The following is an 18,448-nucleotide window of genomic DNA, read 5'->3' as shown; positions in this document are numbered from 1 at the left end:
TAAAATCTCTGGTTATCAGGTAGAATCTGTTTATCCTATCTTTGGAGGTCAGAGGAAAGGCAGGCTGCTTCTCAGCAGAGTTTGTTTCTCTTGACTTCAAAGGTCAAGGTGCTTATCAGCTAAGTTCCCTTTTTCGGGCTCCAAAGTCTGTAGGTCCCTGTTGGGGAGGGGGGAAGCTGCTGCTGTTTGGAACCCTAACATATGGACTTTTGGTCTATTTTTACGCCAATTCCAACCATTGTTTTGTATGTCTGCTTTTATGCAGACTACTACAGCTTTATAGTATGTTTTTAAGTCAGGCAGTGTGATGCCTCCTACTTTGTTCCTTTTCTGTAAGTCAGCTTTGAGTATTTAGGTTTTCTTGTTTATATACAAACTTTATGATATTTTTCTAGTTGTGGGAAGAATTTTATCAGTGTCATGAAGGGGTTTGAGTTGAATCTGTGGTAATGTGGCTATTTATATAATATTGATCCTTTCAACTGAGCTTTCTTTACATATTTTTGTCTTCTTCAATTTCTTTCACCAGTTTTAAGTTTATTTTTATTTTCATGCATATGTGTGTTTTGCCTGCATGCAAGTAAGTATACTCATGCATGCAGTGCCCACAGAGGCCAGAAGAGGGCATCAGAACCCCTGGGAATGGAGTTATAAATGATTGTTAGCTGCCATGTAGGTACTGGGAACTGAACCTGGGTCCTCTGCAAGAGCAACCAGTGCTCTTAACTGCTGAACCATCACTCCAGCCATCCCTTCACCAGTTTTTGTAGTTTCATTGTAGAGAGCTTTCACTTTTCAGTATTTGTAAATGGGACTGTGGAAAACTGGACCTTCTAATAGCTCCTTGATCTGGTAGCATTTGTTACTGGCCAGCAGTGGTATGATATGCTGTGTGTGTGTATGTGTGTGTGTGTGTGTGTGTGTGTGTGTGTATGTGTTGGAACATAATAGATTGAAACTGGGTCAGAATGCATTTTTGGTATATCTTTAAGTAAATCTGATAATATACATTAGCCACTTCCAATCATGTGGTGCAGGAGATTATGAGAGGAAGAAAAACATTTATTCCTTTATCATATTCACTTATTCATTCAACACACATGAGAACTCTGTGTGGTCAGATGTTTACTACATCCTGGGAATAATTATAAAAAGTTTTGATCTAGACCTTTGCTGGAAGACAGATAATACTCAAGGTAACATTTTGCATTCCTTGGTCATTTAGAGACCATGCTGTTTGCATGCTTTTCAATCAAATTTGAGAGTTATACCCATCTTTTAGATAACGGCAGTGAGGGTAAGAGAGAAATTGTGTCAACCTAGAGAAGGGGAAACATTGGGAAACTTGCCTAATGAACAAATTATTAGCATGAGCAAGAAAGATGTGGGTGATATGGGGTAAGAGAAGACCTGCTAAAGAAAATGAGTCTTGAGTCTTAAAGAAAAAAAAATTTTTTTGAATTAGGTCAGTTGTGAAAAGACATTGCACTACAGATAGAAAAGCTATGCATAAAAGAATAGAGACACTAGAGTGATAGTGTAATCAGGAAATAGAATTTCATTATAACATGTAAGTTGCTGGCAAGAAGACTCCAACAGTAGGTAGAATCTGATACAACCATGAATAAAAGAATCCCTTTACTTATATAGGCACAGTATTAAGAATACTTTATCGACCACGATTTTGGCTGGTGGCAGTGCTAACACCCTGCGTGGCTGAGATGGCAGGGTTAGTGCTGTTCTGCACTCCCAGCTGTGAGGGGACCACTGTCTCCAGAAGAGCTGGATATTCATTTTTACAATTATGGTGGAAAAATTAAGAATTGCTATTGTTAACTATGACAAGTGTAAACCTACGAAATGTCAACAGACGTGCAAAAAGAGTTGCCCCGTGGTTTGAATGGGAAAATTATGCATAGAGGTTATACCCTAGAGCAAAATAGCATGTATTTCTGAAACTCTTTATATTGGTTGTGGTATTTGTATTAAGATTGCCTATCCCTCATCCAGGTGAAATTTTGGGATTAGTTGGAACTAATGGTATTGGAAAGTCAACTGCATTAAAAATTTTAGCAGGAAAGCAAAAGCCAAACCTTGAAAGTATGATGATCCCCCTGACCGGCAAGAGATTTTGATTTATTTCCATGGATCTGAATTACAAAATTACTTTACCAAGATTCAAGAAGATGACCTAAAGCCATTATCAAACCTCAATATGTAGACCAAATTCCCAAGGCTGCAAAGGGGACATTGGGGCCTATTTTAGACCAAAAAGATGAAACAAAGACACAGGCAATTGTATGTCAGCAATCTGATTTAACTCACTTAAAAGAATGAAACGTTGAAGATCTTTCAGGAGGAGAGTTGCAGAGATTTGCTTGTGCTGTCGTTTGCATACAAAAGCTGATATTTGTATGTTTGATGAACCATCCAGTTACCTAGAAGTCAAACAGCGCTTAAAGGCTGCTATTACTATTTGATCTCTAATAAATCTAGGTAGATATATCATTGTGGTGGAGCATGATCTAAGTGTATTAGGCTATCTCTCTGACTTCATCTGCTGTTTATATGGTGTACAAAACGCTTATGGTGTTGTCACTATGCCTTTTAGTGTAAGAGAAGGCATAAACACCTTTTTGGATGGCTATGTTCCAACAGAAAGTTTGAGGTTCAGAGAGGCTTTGCTTGTTTTTAAAGTAGCTGAGAAGCTAAAAACATGTATGTATAAATATCCTGGGATAGGGGGCTGGAGAGATGGCTCAGTGGTTAAGAATACTGACTATTCTTGCAGAAGACCCAGGTTTTGAATCCCAGCACCCACATGGCAGCTAACAACTGTCCATAACTCCAGTTCCAGGGGATCTGAGAGCCTCTTCTGTCCTCTGAGGGCATTGTATGACATGGGTGCACTTACCTACATGTCGACAATACACGCATACACATAAAATAAGAATAATAAATAAAATATTTAAAAAAATATCCTGGGATGAAGAAAAAGATGGGAGAGTTTGAGCTAGCAATTGTAGCTGGAGAATTTACAGATTCTGAAATCATGGTGATGCTGGGGGAAAATGGTACAAGTAAAACAACATTCATCAGAATGCTTGCTGGAAGGAGGAGAAGTACCCATTCTAAATGTGAGTTACAAGCCACAGAATACCAGTCCCTAATCAACAGGAAGTGTTCATCAGTTACTGCATGAAAAGAGAGATGCTTGCACAGCATCCACAATTTGTGAATAATGTAATGAAGCCTCTGCAAATTGAAAACATGATTGATCAAAAGGTACAGACATCTGGTGGTGAACTTCAGTGAGTAGCTTTAGCTCTTTGTTTATGCAAACCTGCTGATGTCATTTAATTGAGAAACTGTCTGCATATGTGGACTCCAAACAAAGATTGATGGCAGCCTGGGTTGTCAAACATTTCATACTCCATGTGAAGGAGACAGCTTTTGTTGTGGAGCATGACTTCATCATGGCCACCTATCTAGCAGACCGAGTTATTGTTTTTGATGATGTTCCATCTAAGAGTACAGTTGCAGACAGTCATCAGACACTTTTGGCTGGGATAAATACATTTTTTGTCTCAGCTGGAAATTACATTCAGAAGAAATCCAAACAACTATACAATACACCATGAAGAAATAAACTCAACTCAATCAAGGATGTAGAATAAAAGAAGAGTGGAAGCTACATTTTCTTGGATGACTAGACTGAGTCTGAGTCTCAATAAGCCATTTATTTACTGGGATTTTTATCATATAGAACTTTAATCAGGTTTTATGGCCCCACAATACTCTGGAGCTTGAAAGTATGATTTGTCTTAAGTGACATCAGAAGCCAGTTTTATTGTAAATTAGTCTAAGAGCTCTCCTGTTCTTAAGGATAAAGGTCCTTTTGTGCATCATACACTAAAATGAAGACTAATTTCAAACTATACAAATTACCTCCAAGTTTACATGATCTGGGAAGATTTTCAGTCCATGTATTATATTCATGTACCAAATGCTTAGGCAACTAGTGTTGCCTCAGTTTTAAGATCTTGAATAAGATCTATACTTACCTGGTTTGCCAAGTATGCTAATATAATGAAATTTCCCTATTTTATAAGGCAGTCAGATGAGGCTGATGAGGCTTGATAAATAAACACCAGGATTATATTTACTATTTGATATCAGTCTTTGCACTATGAGTGTGTGGCTTCCAAGGAAGATTGTCTACTATAAAACACCATCGTTGGAAGATAGGTGTTTGCTGCCAACTTATATATTATTTTTAATGGGCTTTTGGTGCTTTTGAACATCTGTCAAAAATTGTTTCAATGCCCTAACTTTAACTCTGGATTTTTCAGTTTGCACATTCTATAAGACTCTGTAATTAATGTCATTTTGTAAGCATAAATTTATTTAATCACTACTGACCAAGTGTTAGGGAAAAAACATTTCTAAAGAATATTTGCTTCCTTTGAAATACATAATTGCTCATGCCAGGGAGATGGCTCAGTCAGTAAAATGCTGGCTGCATAAACATGAGGACCAGAATTTGGATCCATGGCACCTACTTGAATACTGGGCATGGCATACTAGGCAGATCCCTAGAGCTCACTGGCTAGCCACCATACCAGCACTCTGAACTCTGGGTTCCAGGAGAGAACCTGTCTGAAAAAATAAGGTGGAGAGCAATTGAGGAAGATACTAGACATCCTTTGACCTCTACATGCATATATGCATAGCCACTTGCACACAGAGGGAAAAAAATCCTACATATTCAAAATCTTTTCAATTGATACCTAAGTATCTAGATTTTAGTTTTTTGTTTTGTTTTTGAGGAATCTCATGTAGCCCAGGCTAGTCTCAAAACTCACTGTGTAGTCAAGGGGTGACCTTGAATTTCTTTCTGATTATTTGGTCCCACCAACTGTGCTTGGTGTATGCAGTGTTGGAGCTTAAACCCAGGGTTTCATGCATGCTACCCAAGCACTCTACAACTGAGCTACATCCCAGCCCTGTATTTTTATAGACAACAGATTTTCTACCAGGCAACCAAGGACAACCTTAAACCACTTCTCAAATGAATGTAAGAAATAGCAATACAAAGTGTCCATTATTCTCATACATATTCATTTGTAAGTTTGGACAACAGGACATTATCCAATCCTTACAAATATGCTGACTGGAATTATCTTACAAGGAAGAGGATTTACAATTAATAATGAAGCAGACCAGAGAAGAAAATCAAATTCTTTGACAAGATTTAGAACTATAAATAATAGATCTTGATTAACTTACAACCATGAATAGAAACTTTATTTTAACTGGACCCCATGAGACCTAAAAATAGATTTATATGAATAATACATAAATACATATCTGTCGTAAAAGAATGCAAATATACAGAAATATATGGAATAAAAATGTATTTCCCTTCAATCAAGCTTGGACTAAGCTGGAAACTCCCTGCCACTAGATGGGTGGCTTTCATGGTGCCAAAATGCAACACGCAGATGACTGGGGGAGAATAGTCCCCTATAATTCTCCTCAGTGATGGACCTCACCTGTTGCTCTATCAACATACCAAACAAGATGTTCCTGCTGGTGCAATAGTGGAGCGTCTAGTGTATGTACAACCAGCAAAATTTTTGATTGGATATAATGCCCACTCCTAGGGGTGGAACACACATCTGGTACTGTAGACCCAGCCAACCCCCTGTGGCAGGTGAGAATATGGACTCCTGTAGGAAGTCACTGCAATTGCTTTGTTAGATGGAAATGATGCACCTGCTAAAGTACTGACCAAGCATTTGTGTTTACAGCCATAGGTTAAGTTATAGCAGTCACTGTTTAGATGTTCTTGCTTCTTCCTGTGTTTTTATAGTAGGTGGAATCCCACTCAAACTGGCCTACAGCCCATGGAAAACAGATGATGCAGACACCTGAAAGTTCAGTGCCTTGCCACAACAGGAGAAAGATTATCCCACACCTACCACCCCCTCCAAGGCTCAGGGACTTCTGTGGAAAAGGTTGGCAGAAAGAATGTAAGAGCCAGAGGAAGGGGTGGAGTGTTAACTGGAAATGTCCTCCAACTACTATGCTGGCAAGCTATAGTTACACCTCCTTCCCACGAGTCAAGTGGGGAGTCAGTTACCTCCTCCACCCAATCAGTCGAACTTAGCTGCATGTGTGTGTGTGGGAACATATAGGCCAACAACACCAAGAGGCACCTCTTTCACCAATTTGTGCAGCTGTCAGGAGGTCACAGAATCTGTATTTGAGTGTGGACTTTACGGCACACTCAATAAACCACTACCCTATGCTCTGTTAAAAAGTAAAATTAAAAAAAAAAGTATCTCCCTTCATTACTCTTCTCAGAGATTACCAGGGTTTGATTATTCTTTCATGTTTCCATGCAGTTAATTGGTATGAATATGCAGAGTTTATTTGTACTTAAGTGGGATTATACTAATGTAAATAGTTCTATGTTTACAGGCAGGTTAAATTTGTGGTTATTTCAGATACACTGAATAAAATGAGACAAGATGTTTTTATTTACTGATTTCTTATCTTGTCTTAAAGAAAACATATTAAAACCAAAGTTCTTTTTTTATTCCAAAGAAAGACAATTTTAACACATTTTTCCAGAAACAATTTGAAGCAGTTACATAAAAAAATATATACACTGAAGTTTAAGGCGGGGGATAGGAATAAGAAATTGAAGATCAAAGGATTTGCCAATATGGGGACAACTTTGGTGGAATAATGAAGGTTTCCATCAGCTAACTCTGTTCCTTTTATTTTTTTTTGAAATTCCTAATGAGTGGGCTTGCTAACAGAGCATAGGGTGGGGATTTTTACAGAAGAGAGGGCGCCCCTCCCCCATATATAGCTGCTGGAAAGTCTACACTCAAATATAGATCCTGTGACTTCCTAACAGCTTCACAAAATGGCGAAAGTGGTGCCTCATGGCATTCTCGGCTTATATATCCTTAGCTCCTTCTCCACATGCAGCTAAGGTGGGAGGGGTAACTTAAAAAAATACTTTATCAGCCAAGCATGGTGGCCCATGCCTTTAATCTCAGCACTTGGGAGGCAGAGGCAGGTGGATCTCTGTGAGTTCCAGGCCAGCTGGGGCTACAAGGGAGACCCTATCTCAAAAAGACAAAAAAAAATACTTCATCATCAAGATATTTTTACTATTCAAAACCTTTGCATAAGCAGCTACTCTCAGTACAGAAGAGAGTTTCAGGATATCCTTGACACTGAGGACTAGTCACCAGAGACCAGAAAAAATATTGAGGATAGATGGTAGACAGAAATCTGAGGACTGACAGGGACCCCAAAGTCACTGTAGATCAATGAGAATAGACAAATACTTTGTGGGAGGCCAGATTCATATAAATGCTTACTATTTATGATTGTCAAATTGATGCTACTACTACTACTGCTGTTGCAGTAGCTGCTGCTGCTACTTCTACTGCTACTACTACTACTTCTGCTGCTACTCCTGCTGCTGCTGCTGCTGCTGCTGCTGCTACTACTACTACTACTACTACTACTACTACTACTCCTACTACTCCTACTACTATTACTACTACTACTCCTACTAATAATAGTACAATGAATATACCCAGGGCTACTTTAAGCAGTGAATTTATTGTTTCCACTTGATAAATAGGGAAATTTCATCACCCAGAACTCTGACAATACTTATAAAGAAACTGGGAAGATTCTACTAATAATTGGTAGAACTTAATATGAGGCCAGGTAATTTTGTCCCATAACTCATAATTTTAGCCATTATGATTTATCATTGATGATTATTTTTGTTTTATATATTTAGCCACTAAGATTAAAAAGGAAATAGAATCAAGATGGATCACTAACTCTGACTCATATTACCAATCTAATGCAAGCATAGCTGGATATATAATGAAAATCATAAAAACAAATGAATGATTTAAAAAGTCAGGAAATAGTGAGATGAAAAGATTCCCAACAGGTCACAATTCAGGGACCTACACATTAATATCAGGGCACAAATGAACATGGGTTTGAACCATGTCTTCTCAAAATTTGAGTACATTGTCAATATATAAAGGGTAAATTTCACATAAAAGTTTTCTTGAAAGACTTGAAGTATATGTCATCATTTGGTCTCTACTGCTCCGTGGTGATAGTCACCAGGTATTGAGCAGGATCGACCCATTTAAATATTTATTTATTAATTAAAATTAATGCCCTATGGTTACAATGTGAGTAGATCTCAAGAATAGACTGCATTAAAAAATAGAAACTAGGAGGCTGGAGAGATGGCTCAGTGGTTAAGATCACTGACTGCTCTTGCAGAAGACCTGGTTTTGATTCCCAGTACCCACATGGCAGCTAACAACCATCTGTAACTCCAGTTCTAGGGGATCTGACACATTCTTCTGACCTCTAGAGGAATTGCTCGACATGGGTGCATTTACACACATGCAGAAAATACACTCGTACACATAAAATTTAAAAGAAAATGGAAAGTTGTGGAGTTCTGGTATTTCCCTGTCTGCTTATTGGCCTACTATGATATAAAGTGATCTGTTCTGCCACACTCTCCCTGCCATGGTGGACCAAATCTTCTGCAAGCATGAGACAAAATAAATCTTTCCTTTTAATATAGAGAGGAGGGGAAGAGGGAGGTGTTGACATTTTAACTAACTCAAGGAAATTGAAAGATTCATTTGAATTAATTTAAAGTCAGATTAGATGAAAAGAAATGGGAAGTTATTGGGAAGCCAACCTTTCATTATGAATCTTAGATATGCTGCCCTCTGCATATTTGCTTATGTCTTCTCTCTTCAAAAAATCATAGACCTATGGCAAGAGACAGCTTCTTTGTTTATTAGGTTCATGTAGTTCTTACATGAAAAGGGCTTCTATGGCTTCATTCTAACTCCAGAGTTACAAGAAACTGGACTCTGATAGGTCTAACTTTTATCAGCTACTTGCCATTATATGGAGCAGCTCTGGTCAAGATCCTAGGGCAATGTAATATAATCAGAGAGGCATTTTAAGGAGACGCTTATGTACAAAGAAGAGACTTGTAAGTGTATACCCTTAGGAAAGATTGTTTTGCCTTTCCCACTTTGCAACTTTGCAGTGGCAGATGAGCATCCTCCTCATCCTTTTTCTTTTCTTTTTTTTTTAAGGTCTCTTTTAGACATCACTAGGCCTGGCCTCTCAGATTTGCTTGTTTAGTAAAAGCCCTCGTATTTTAGAGGCATGCAGGCTTGAATGTGTCTCCAGTGTCTTGATGATCTCTATGGTGAATTACTGCATGGAACAATTTGAAGGCAAACAGTGCCAGAACACCATTCTCCAACTTTGTTTTAGGTCTCTGAAACCCATATGATTTCCTTCTCTGGCTTTAAATCACCTTATTTATCATTATAGTGGCAAAAAGGCCAGTGTGTGAAGTGTGTACATTCTTAAAAGTAATAGCCCTGGTTGAACAAAGGGTAAGTCTAGTGGAGAACAGCTGGTGGTTTGTATGCCCCAAAATGGAAAAATTAGCAAAAGCTACTTTCATAAATGTAACGCCTAAGCATTAGATCTGAACAGAGTGATAGCAATATGCTCTGCTACTCCTTTGTGGGTCATTTTCACTCAGGAGTTTTCAAGGTTTCTGCTTTCCAGTGGAAACTTTGTGCACATCATGTTTCAGTTGAAATTTCTTTCTGACACTCCTTAATAGAGTTGCAGTTGATTCTTGAAGGATTCCACTCTCAACTCAGTTTCTTTACAAGCATTATCAAGGATTGGGGTGCCAGCATTGTTAGCTATCCCTACAAGATGTTGAGAGAGAAGCCTTTCTACTCACCAAAGTACAAACTAACAGAGTGAGCTGCTCTTCTAAAAGTTGACAAGGTACTGGAGTAGATTTATTCCAATGGAATCCCATTTCCACTCTCCCTTTCCAGGTCTCCCTTTCTAGTTTTTTTTTTTTTGGGGGGGGGGTTGACAGTCTTACTATTGTAGCCCAGGTGGCTTTTTAACTTAGAATAATACTCTTGCCTCAGCCTTGCAACTACTAGGATTGTAGGTTTATGCCTCCATACCTTTTTGTTTTGCTATTTATTTATTTATTTATTTTAATTATTTAATAACCACATACTTAAGTAGGATAGAATTATCTTGACTTCTCAAGTTGAGAGTTTCTTATTGCTAGAGAGAGCCTTTATTTTTCAAAGTGAAACATGGAGAACCTAGAGCTAAAACAAAGAAACTTCCTAGAAAGAGGCACCTCACTTGGAAACTTGGAACGTTTGAAGTATGAGCAATCTTTCCTCAGCTTTCTCTTTCTCGTCCCTCATGTTCTCTTACATTTTATGTTCTTCCAGTAGAGTGTGATGCAATAAGAAAGCCTTCACCAGATGCTAGCACCTTGATCTTAGACTTCCTACTACCCAGAATTGTAAAAAGTACAATTCTTTTCTTTATAAATTACCCAATTTCTGTTATTCTGTTATAGCAAGAGAAAGCAGGCTAAGAATCTAGCATATGATACTCAGTGAATGAAAGTACACATCTATTTTGCACCTCTTCTATTCCTTCTTCTTTAAAACCTACTCGGATTGGGCCCACTGTAAGCACATCCTTTCTAATCTCAAAATATACATCTTGAGTGTTCACTCAACCCCACAGTAAAAATTCTAAGACATTTTTCATATCTGTAAAGCACCATTCAGCCTCCTTCTAAATTTGGCATCCTAATTTGCCAATGAAGCATACGTATTCCTTTATCTTTCTTTTACTTCACCTAAGTGGTACTGCTTTTGAGTATATACATTTAGTGTATATAAATTACCTGAAGTTTTGCTTGTAATGCAAATTTAGTCAGAAGATCTGGGCTGGGGCCTGTGGAAACTTTCACTTTTAATGTTTCTTAATGGTAAAGATACTGCTCGGTGAATCACACTTTGTGTAGTAAGGACATGTAAAAACAAACTATCACTGAATTTGGATTTTTACAGGTGAAGTGATTGGTACTTACCTATCTTAAATGATTTTCTCAAGGTTGCAGAGATACTCAGTGGTAGAGTCCAGATTTCAACCCAGCTACTATTTCTCATGCTGTATATGTACTCTATGCTTCTGTAAGTATTTCTTGAAGCAATTCCTTTGTTTTGAATTGCTTTTTCTATCCCACCTTAGTCTATGAATCTATGAATGTGCACTAGAGGAGCTTTATTGTGTCTAATTTGAACATAATTTTGTTTTGTTAAATTATTAGTCTATGTATATTAAAGATTCCTTATGAATAGTTTTAAGTCAGTTTTATTGCAAATGCTTGATAATTACTGCATGAAATCTTTAAATAACTTGTAAGGCAATATATTACAGCGTTTATACAGGTTTTCCAAAATTTTTGATTTATTCATTTAAAATTTATGTATATGAGTGTTTTCCTTGCATGTAAGTTCACTATGTGTGTGCAATACCTGCAGAGGCCAGAAGAGGACATCAGATCCCCTGGAATTGGAGTTATGGACAGTTGTTAGCCAAAGATTTTCACAAATACGTTTTTCAAAATATTTCTTGTCAGACCTTCCAACTCAGCATGTCTTCAGTTTTGAATAAAGTATGTGAGATAATTTGATAGCCTTGGCTTCTGCAATTTGAGAACTTGCTGAACTCTCTTAAACATCATGGAATCCTTGGGACTGGAGAGATGGCTCAGCAGTTAAGAGCACTGTCTGCTCCTCCAGAGGACCTATGTTCGGTTCCCAGCACCCACATGGCAGCTAACAACTGTCCTTAACTCCAGTTCCCAGGGATACAGCGCCCTCTTCTGATATCCTTGGGCATTGCATGACATGAGTGCACACACAGGTAATACACTTCTATACATTAAAAAAATATATCATGGAATCCACACAATTGAATTCTTCCTGTTTAGCTGTGCTATGCTGCTGCATGTAACCCCGTTTATAATGCCTAATGGTACCTTTAGTATTCTTCAAGTTTCCTCTTTTTTTTTTTTTAAAGTGTATTTGGGACAGTCTGTTAAATTTTTGACTCAATCAGGGAATATCATATTCATAACCAGATAGGTTTAAACTTGGGAATCTCAGTTTTGCATTTCAGTCCTTGCTACCCAAACAAACTTCTGCTGACCAGAAACAGTATATTCATATAGTGGAAAAATACTCAAGAAAAATAGTCTCTTCTTGAGTATTCAAGGGGCAGAGCAGAGTAAGCTTTGAATGCCCAATGTTGTATTTTCCCTGAGTAAATATTATTTTCTTGAATCTACTTAGCACAACCCTATGAAATATTTTCTCTATTTTATAAATAAGTAAATATAGAATCAGAGAAGTTAACCAAAAATACTTCTCATAGTCCTAAAAGTAGTGTCTGATGTCTGGAGATTTTACCTGATTCTAAACCCGAGTCCTTGCTCTTTAGTAATAAATCATGCTGCTTTTACTTACCTAAGTTACAAAAATGACAATAAACATGCCATAGGCCTCTTTCATAAGTATTTGGCCTGTTATTTTATTTACCTTCTCATTGCTTTACAATGAATGGAAATTAGAGCATAAATACAGCAGGAGCCCTGGAACCTAGGTGAGTATATAAAGGAGGTTAATCTGGGCTTACATAGCATTAGACTCAATAGTCTAAGCATATCTCAGTCGTGTCTGCTATCAAGGCCTAGAATGTAAAAGAATCTCAGTAAATACTCATTGAGTGAATGAATGAGTAATTCAACTCTTGGAGAATCATCTACATAGTTTGTCCTTTTACATGTTCCTAGTCAACTATATATAAAAATTATGCATATATAGAGAGAGCAAGAGAGAGACATAGGTACACACGCTCACTCAGAAATTGCTCTCTTGATATATACAGACTAATAAAGATACAGTGCATAAATCAATACTTAGTTTCCTGCTGCTATAAAAAATTCCACAAATTCTATCTCAAGCCTCATTCATACTACTTCCAAATTTGACCTTCTAATTTTCTGATGAAATTATACACACTTGCACATATTTCCTGTACTACAATATGTTCAAATTTTCTCAGGGTTTTCAGATTTTTCCTGTCAGTATGCTCAGATGTTTTAGATTTTTCCTGTCAGTATGCTCAAATTTTCTCATATTTTCTATGTATAAATTACTTGTGTTTCTGCTTATAAAGCAGGTAGAACCAGAAGGTCTGGGATAGAACCCGAAGAAAATATTAACAGCCACAGCGTGCATGGCTTAAAATGACAGAAATTTATTCTTTCGTAGTTCTGTAGGGTAGAAGTCTGACATCAACATACCAGCAAAGCCAGGATCCCATCCTATAATATATCTAGCTTTTGTCTTTGTCTTTCCATTACTGTCTCCATGTGTGTGTGTGTGTGTGTGTGTGTGTGTGTGTGTGTGTTTGTGCATGTATGTATATATATAATATATATCCTCACATTGTGTCTCCCTCTTCTTTTTTTAAAAAATTTTTTATTGAGCTTTTGTATTCTCATACAATAGTTGTCAGTCAAACCCAGACCATCCATGCCTCCCCCATCCCCCTGCCAGACCCCATGCACTCCACCACACATGGTAAGTCCTGTCCAGTCAAGAATTTGCACCCAAATGCCCATCAGTGCAAATTCGTCCACTGGAGTTCAGTCAGTACATCTAGAGATTGTGTACAAGGCATACTCTCCCCTACCCAGCAGCAACCAACCTCCAACAACTCTCAGTCTAGGGCTGGCCCATCACGCATCTCTCTCCTCCCCTCTGGGCCCTTGTTCAATTAAGTTGGCATGGGTCCTGTGCTCCATGCATTGCCACAAGTTCACATGTGGCCTGAAAGCCTCTGTGTTGATTAACCAGCCCTGGCTCTTACAATCTTTTCACCCCCTCTTCTGTAATGGTCCCTGAGCTGTGGGTGGGTGAGATTCAATATAGGAGTCCTATCCAAGGACACACACTCTGTAATCTCTTATTCTTTAAAACTTGGGTAGTTGTGGTCTTCTATGTGCATCAAACTCTGCTGTACAAATAAGCTTTACTAGTGAGAGTTGACGGAAGCATTAGTTTTCTCTCTACCCCTTGTTCCGCTATGTTCCATGAGCCCTAGTTTTAGAGGTTCAACTGTAGGTGTGTCACCTAGTACTGGGCATCTCTCAGACACACATTCTCTGTGTCTGACCAGTTATGCAATTCTTCAGTAGCCTCTATTTCAAAAAGAAGCTTCTTTTCTGAGTGGTGTACAGTATGCTTCCCTGTAAATATAGGGTTCAATATTTATCATATAGTAAGAAATTTCATTTGTCTAGAAATATGAAAGAGAGTTTTCTCTAAGATCTATGTCCTTTCCTGCCATGTGTACTTGAGTGAGTTTACAGTGTCACCCATAAGTTCATTCCCACCAAGGGGGCTTCAAGTCCAATTAGATAGATGTTGATTGCCCCCCAGATAGCAGTGCCACTACTGAACCAGTAGATGTAGTTTGCCATGCCAGTCCTTATGGTCATTAGGCTTTAGGGCTGGGATGGACCATTAATTGTTTTTCTCCCTTGGCAGTTTGCATATTACCATCTAGCATTATGATAGCCAAACTTCAGTTAAAAGGCTTCCAGGTCAATTCCTGATCAATTGCTTCAAGTACTGTAGTCTAATTATGATCTGTATTCAGCAGTAGGGTCCCATCTACTAGTCCTGGGAGGCAGCCAAGAGGTTTGGCAATAGTGTATGTTATCCTGGGAGTCTCCTGGACTACTCCCACCAACCACTCAAAGGGAGATCTCCTCTATCTGGTATTGTGCCCCCTGCCCAGATATTCACAGGCACCAATGTTCAGACACTGTATGTGTACCTCCCATGGGGTCCCGAAGGCACCATACCCTCTTCTGGGTTTCCTAGTCCCCCAAGACCCACCCGTCTTCACTCTCCTTCCTCCCATTATGTACCCATCTTCCCTCCCAAATCCTATTGCCCCTATTATCCCCACCCTCTTCCCTGTAACACCTGTCTCCCACCATACTCCCTCTCCACCACCCTTCCCACCACAGCGTGACCCCTTGCATATCCCTTCCCCCTTCCCTGCCAAACACTCCTACTTTCTCCATCTCCCCCCTGGTAGTATCTGTTCCCTACTATCCCCCTCTCAGGTTATTTCTTTTCCTTTACCTATGTGTATCCTTTCCATTTCCTGACTCTTAGTGTTACATTTGAATTTATAAACTCACATAAAAGGGATTGGTGCTATAATCCTCAAATGAGGGAGAACATACGTCTCTTACTTTTCTGTGTTTGTGTTACTTCATTTAGTATAACTCTCTAGCTCTATCCATTTACCTGCAAACTTCATAATTTCATCTTTTATTACTGCTGAGTAGAACGCCATTGTGCAAATGTACCACTTTTTCATTATCCATTCGTCAGTTGAGGGACATTTAGGTTGTTTCCATTTCTTAGTTATTGTGAAGAGTGCAGCAACGAACATGGATGCACAGATATCTCTGCAATAGGATGAGTCCTTTGGGTATATACCAAGAAGTGGTATTACTGGATCATATTTTAGGTTCATTTTTAGATTTTTGAGAGTTCTCCACACTGCTTTTCTTAGTGGTTGCACAAGTTTGCATTCCCAACAGCAGCATTTGGAGTTTTTTGTTCCCTTGATCTTAGCCAGTCTGACTGGGGTAAGATGGAATCTTAAAGTAGTTTGTATCTGCATTTCTCTAATTACTGAGAATGTTGAGCACTTTTTAAGGTGCTTCTTAGCCATTTGTATTTCTTCATTTGAGAGCTCTCTATTCAGGTCTATTGCCAATCTTTTTATTGAGTCGTTTATTTTATTATTTCTTTTTTTGAGTTCTTTGCATATTTTTGATATTAATCCTCTGTTGGACATGTAGCTAGCTGGTAAAGATTTTCTCCCACTCAATGGCTTTCCTCTTCCCTTCCTCAGCTGTTTCTTCTGCTGTACGGACGCTTTATAGTTTAATGACGTACTACTTATTGCTTGTTGACCTCAATGCCTGAGCAACTGATGTCCAATTTAAAAAGTTCTTTCCTATGTCTATATCTTGGAGGGTACTGCCCATGGTTTCCTCTAGCAGTTTCTGAGTTTCAGGTTTTATATTGAGGTCGTAGATCCATTTGGAGTTGACTTTTGTGCAGGGTGAAAGATAAGGCTCTAGTTTCATTCTTCTGCAGGTGGAGATCCAGTTTTGCCAGCACCATGCATTGAAGATGCTGTCTTTCCTCCACTGTGTGTTCTTAGCACCTTTGTCTAATATCAGGTGGCTGAAATTTCATGTACTCAATTTTGGGTCTTCTATTGTGTTCCACTGATCTACCTATCTATTTCTGTGCCAGCACCGTGTGCGCTTTTTTTTTTTTTTATGACTATAGCTCTGTAATGCAATCTGAGTTCTGGTATGGTGATACCCCCAATGATTATTCTTTTTGCCCAATATTTCTTTCGCTATCTGAGGTCTTTTATGATTACATATGAATTTTAGAATGATTTTTTTCTAGCTCTGTGAAGAATGTCGTGGGAATCTTTGTTGACAGTGCATTGAATCTATGCATTGCTTTTGGTAAGATGGCCATTTTCACAATATTGATTCTACCAATACATGAGCATGCTGGGTCTTTCCATCTCCCGATGTCATCCTCTATCTCTTTCTTTAGAGATTTGAAATTTCCATTATATAGATCTTTAATATGTTCAGTTAGGTTTATTCCTAAATATTTTTTGAAGCTATTGTGAATGGGAGGGTTTTTTGAATATTTTTTTCTGATTTCTTGTTATTGGTATATAGAAAGATTTTTGCTTGGTCTCCATGTGATGCCCTCTACCATGGTATGATATAGCAAGAAGACCCTTACCAGATGCTGAGCACACATTGGTACCATGCTCATGGGCTTCCATAAGCCAAATAAACTACTATATTTGCAAATTATCCATTGTCAGATATGCTGTGGTAGCAGCAGGAAGTAGACTAAGGATAGCCAACAAATAAGAGGTCTACTGGGTACTATTATTATTACCACTAGCATGTTTTCTCCTTCAGAAATATAGTCATAGGAACTGGAGAGATGGCTCAGTGGTTCAGAGCACTAACTGCTGTTGCAGAGGGCCGGGGTTTGGTTCCTAGCACCCACATGGTAGCTAATAACCATCTGAAATTCCAGTTCTAGGGGATCCGACGCTCTCTTCTGACCTCCACAGGCATTGCATGACACGTATGCACTTACATACATGCAGACAGTACACTCATACACATAAGAATAAAAATAACAAATAAAATAAAATAAATGTGCTAAAAATATTTAAAAGAAAGAAATACAGTAACAATCTGACTGCCACTGACTACCTTTTACCCTTAGATTAGAAGTTGTTACACAAGAATACAAGTCAGGGAGCATTTTAAAATTTTTTATTGATTTTTTTGTGCACTTCATACAGAAAATCATCTTTATACCTCCCTACCCTTCCCTTTGCCACCCTCCATGCCCCGCCCACTGGAGCTGATACATTCTGTCATTTGTGCTAAGGCCTATTATGTAAAGTTGTCCCTCAGTGCAAGTTCATCCACCAGGGTTAAGTCAGCCCATCTAGCGTCCCTCCTTTCAAGAAGATCAGCTCTTCCTCACCCACCAGCATCAGCTGCCAATAATTCTTCAACTAAGATTGGGGCTTGCTTTTCATTTCCACAGTTCTGTGCTGGGTTTTTGTCAGCCTAAGTTTGCATGGGTCTTTTGGATGCTAACACCATTGCTGTTGGTTTGTATGAGAAGGGTCTCAGGCACCTATAGGACCATTTCCATATGGTGATGCACCTCCTCCCTGGCTCTTACAATCTTTCCACCCCCTCTTCCTCAATGGTCCCTAAGCCCTGGGTGGGTAAAAGTTAATATAGGAGTCCTGTCCAAGGACTCACACCCTGCAGACTCCTATTCTCTGCATTTTGGCTATTTGTGGCCTTTTGTGTTCCTAGCCCTCTGTTGCATGAGAGAGTTTCACTGATGAGAATTGAAAGATACATTAGTGTTCTCTTCATCCCTTTTTCTATGTTCTGTGAGTCTTAGGTGTAAAGGTTGCATCATAAATGTGCCACTTAGGCCTGGATAATTCACAGAGAATCTGTGTGTGACCAGTGGTGTAACTCTATAATAATCTGTTTATAAGGATTTGGTCCTAGGATCCACAAATGAGGGAGAACATATGTCTTTTGTTTTTCTGAGTATGTGTTACTACACTTAGTGTAACAGTTTTTAGATTCATCCAGTTACCTGCAAATTTCATTATTTCTTCTTTCTTTACTGCTGAGTAGTACTCCATTGTGTACGACATTTTCGTTAACCACTCGTCAGTTGAAGGGCACTTAGGCTATTCAATCTCTTAGCTATTGTGAAAAGAGCAGCAACGAACATGGTTGTACAAGTATCTCTGCAATAGG

General features: G+C 38.6%; 1 protein-coding gene and 1 pseudogene across 3 annotated transcripts in view; both read left to right on the top strand.

The window, feature by feature from the left end:
• Nucleotides 1–18,448, top strand: part of Klf8 (Kruppel like factor 8) — a 257,155-nt gene that overhangs the window by 9,155 nt on the left and 229,552 nt on the right. Inside the window, exon 2 of one of the 3 annotated variants that reach the window (XM_029561702.1) lies at nucleotides 11,053–11,132. The exons of the other annotated variants lie outside the window; for them this stretch is intronic. The gene's annotated coding sequence lies outside the window, so the exon portion shown is untranslated. The remainder of the gene's footprint in view (nucleotides 1–11,052; nucleotides 11,133–18,448) is intronic. 3 annotated transcript variants of the gene reach the window in all.
• LOC103730940 lies at nucleotides 1,805–3,713 on the top strand (annotated as a pseudogene).

This window comes from Nannospalax galili, unplaced genomic scaffold (genome assembly GCF_000622305.1).
Source record: "Nannospalax galili isolate Female #2095 unplaced genomic scaffold, S.galili_v1.0 scaffold994, whole genome shotgun sequence".
Taxonomy (NCBI): domain Eukaryota; kingdom Metazoa; phylum Chordata; class Mammalia; order Rodentia; family Spalacidae; genus Nannospalax; species Nannospalax galili.
The sequence above is the reverse complement of the archived record's forward strand: the minus strand, read 5'-3'. Positions and strand labels throughout refer to the sequence as shown.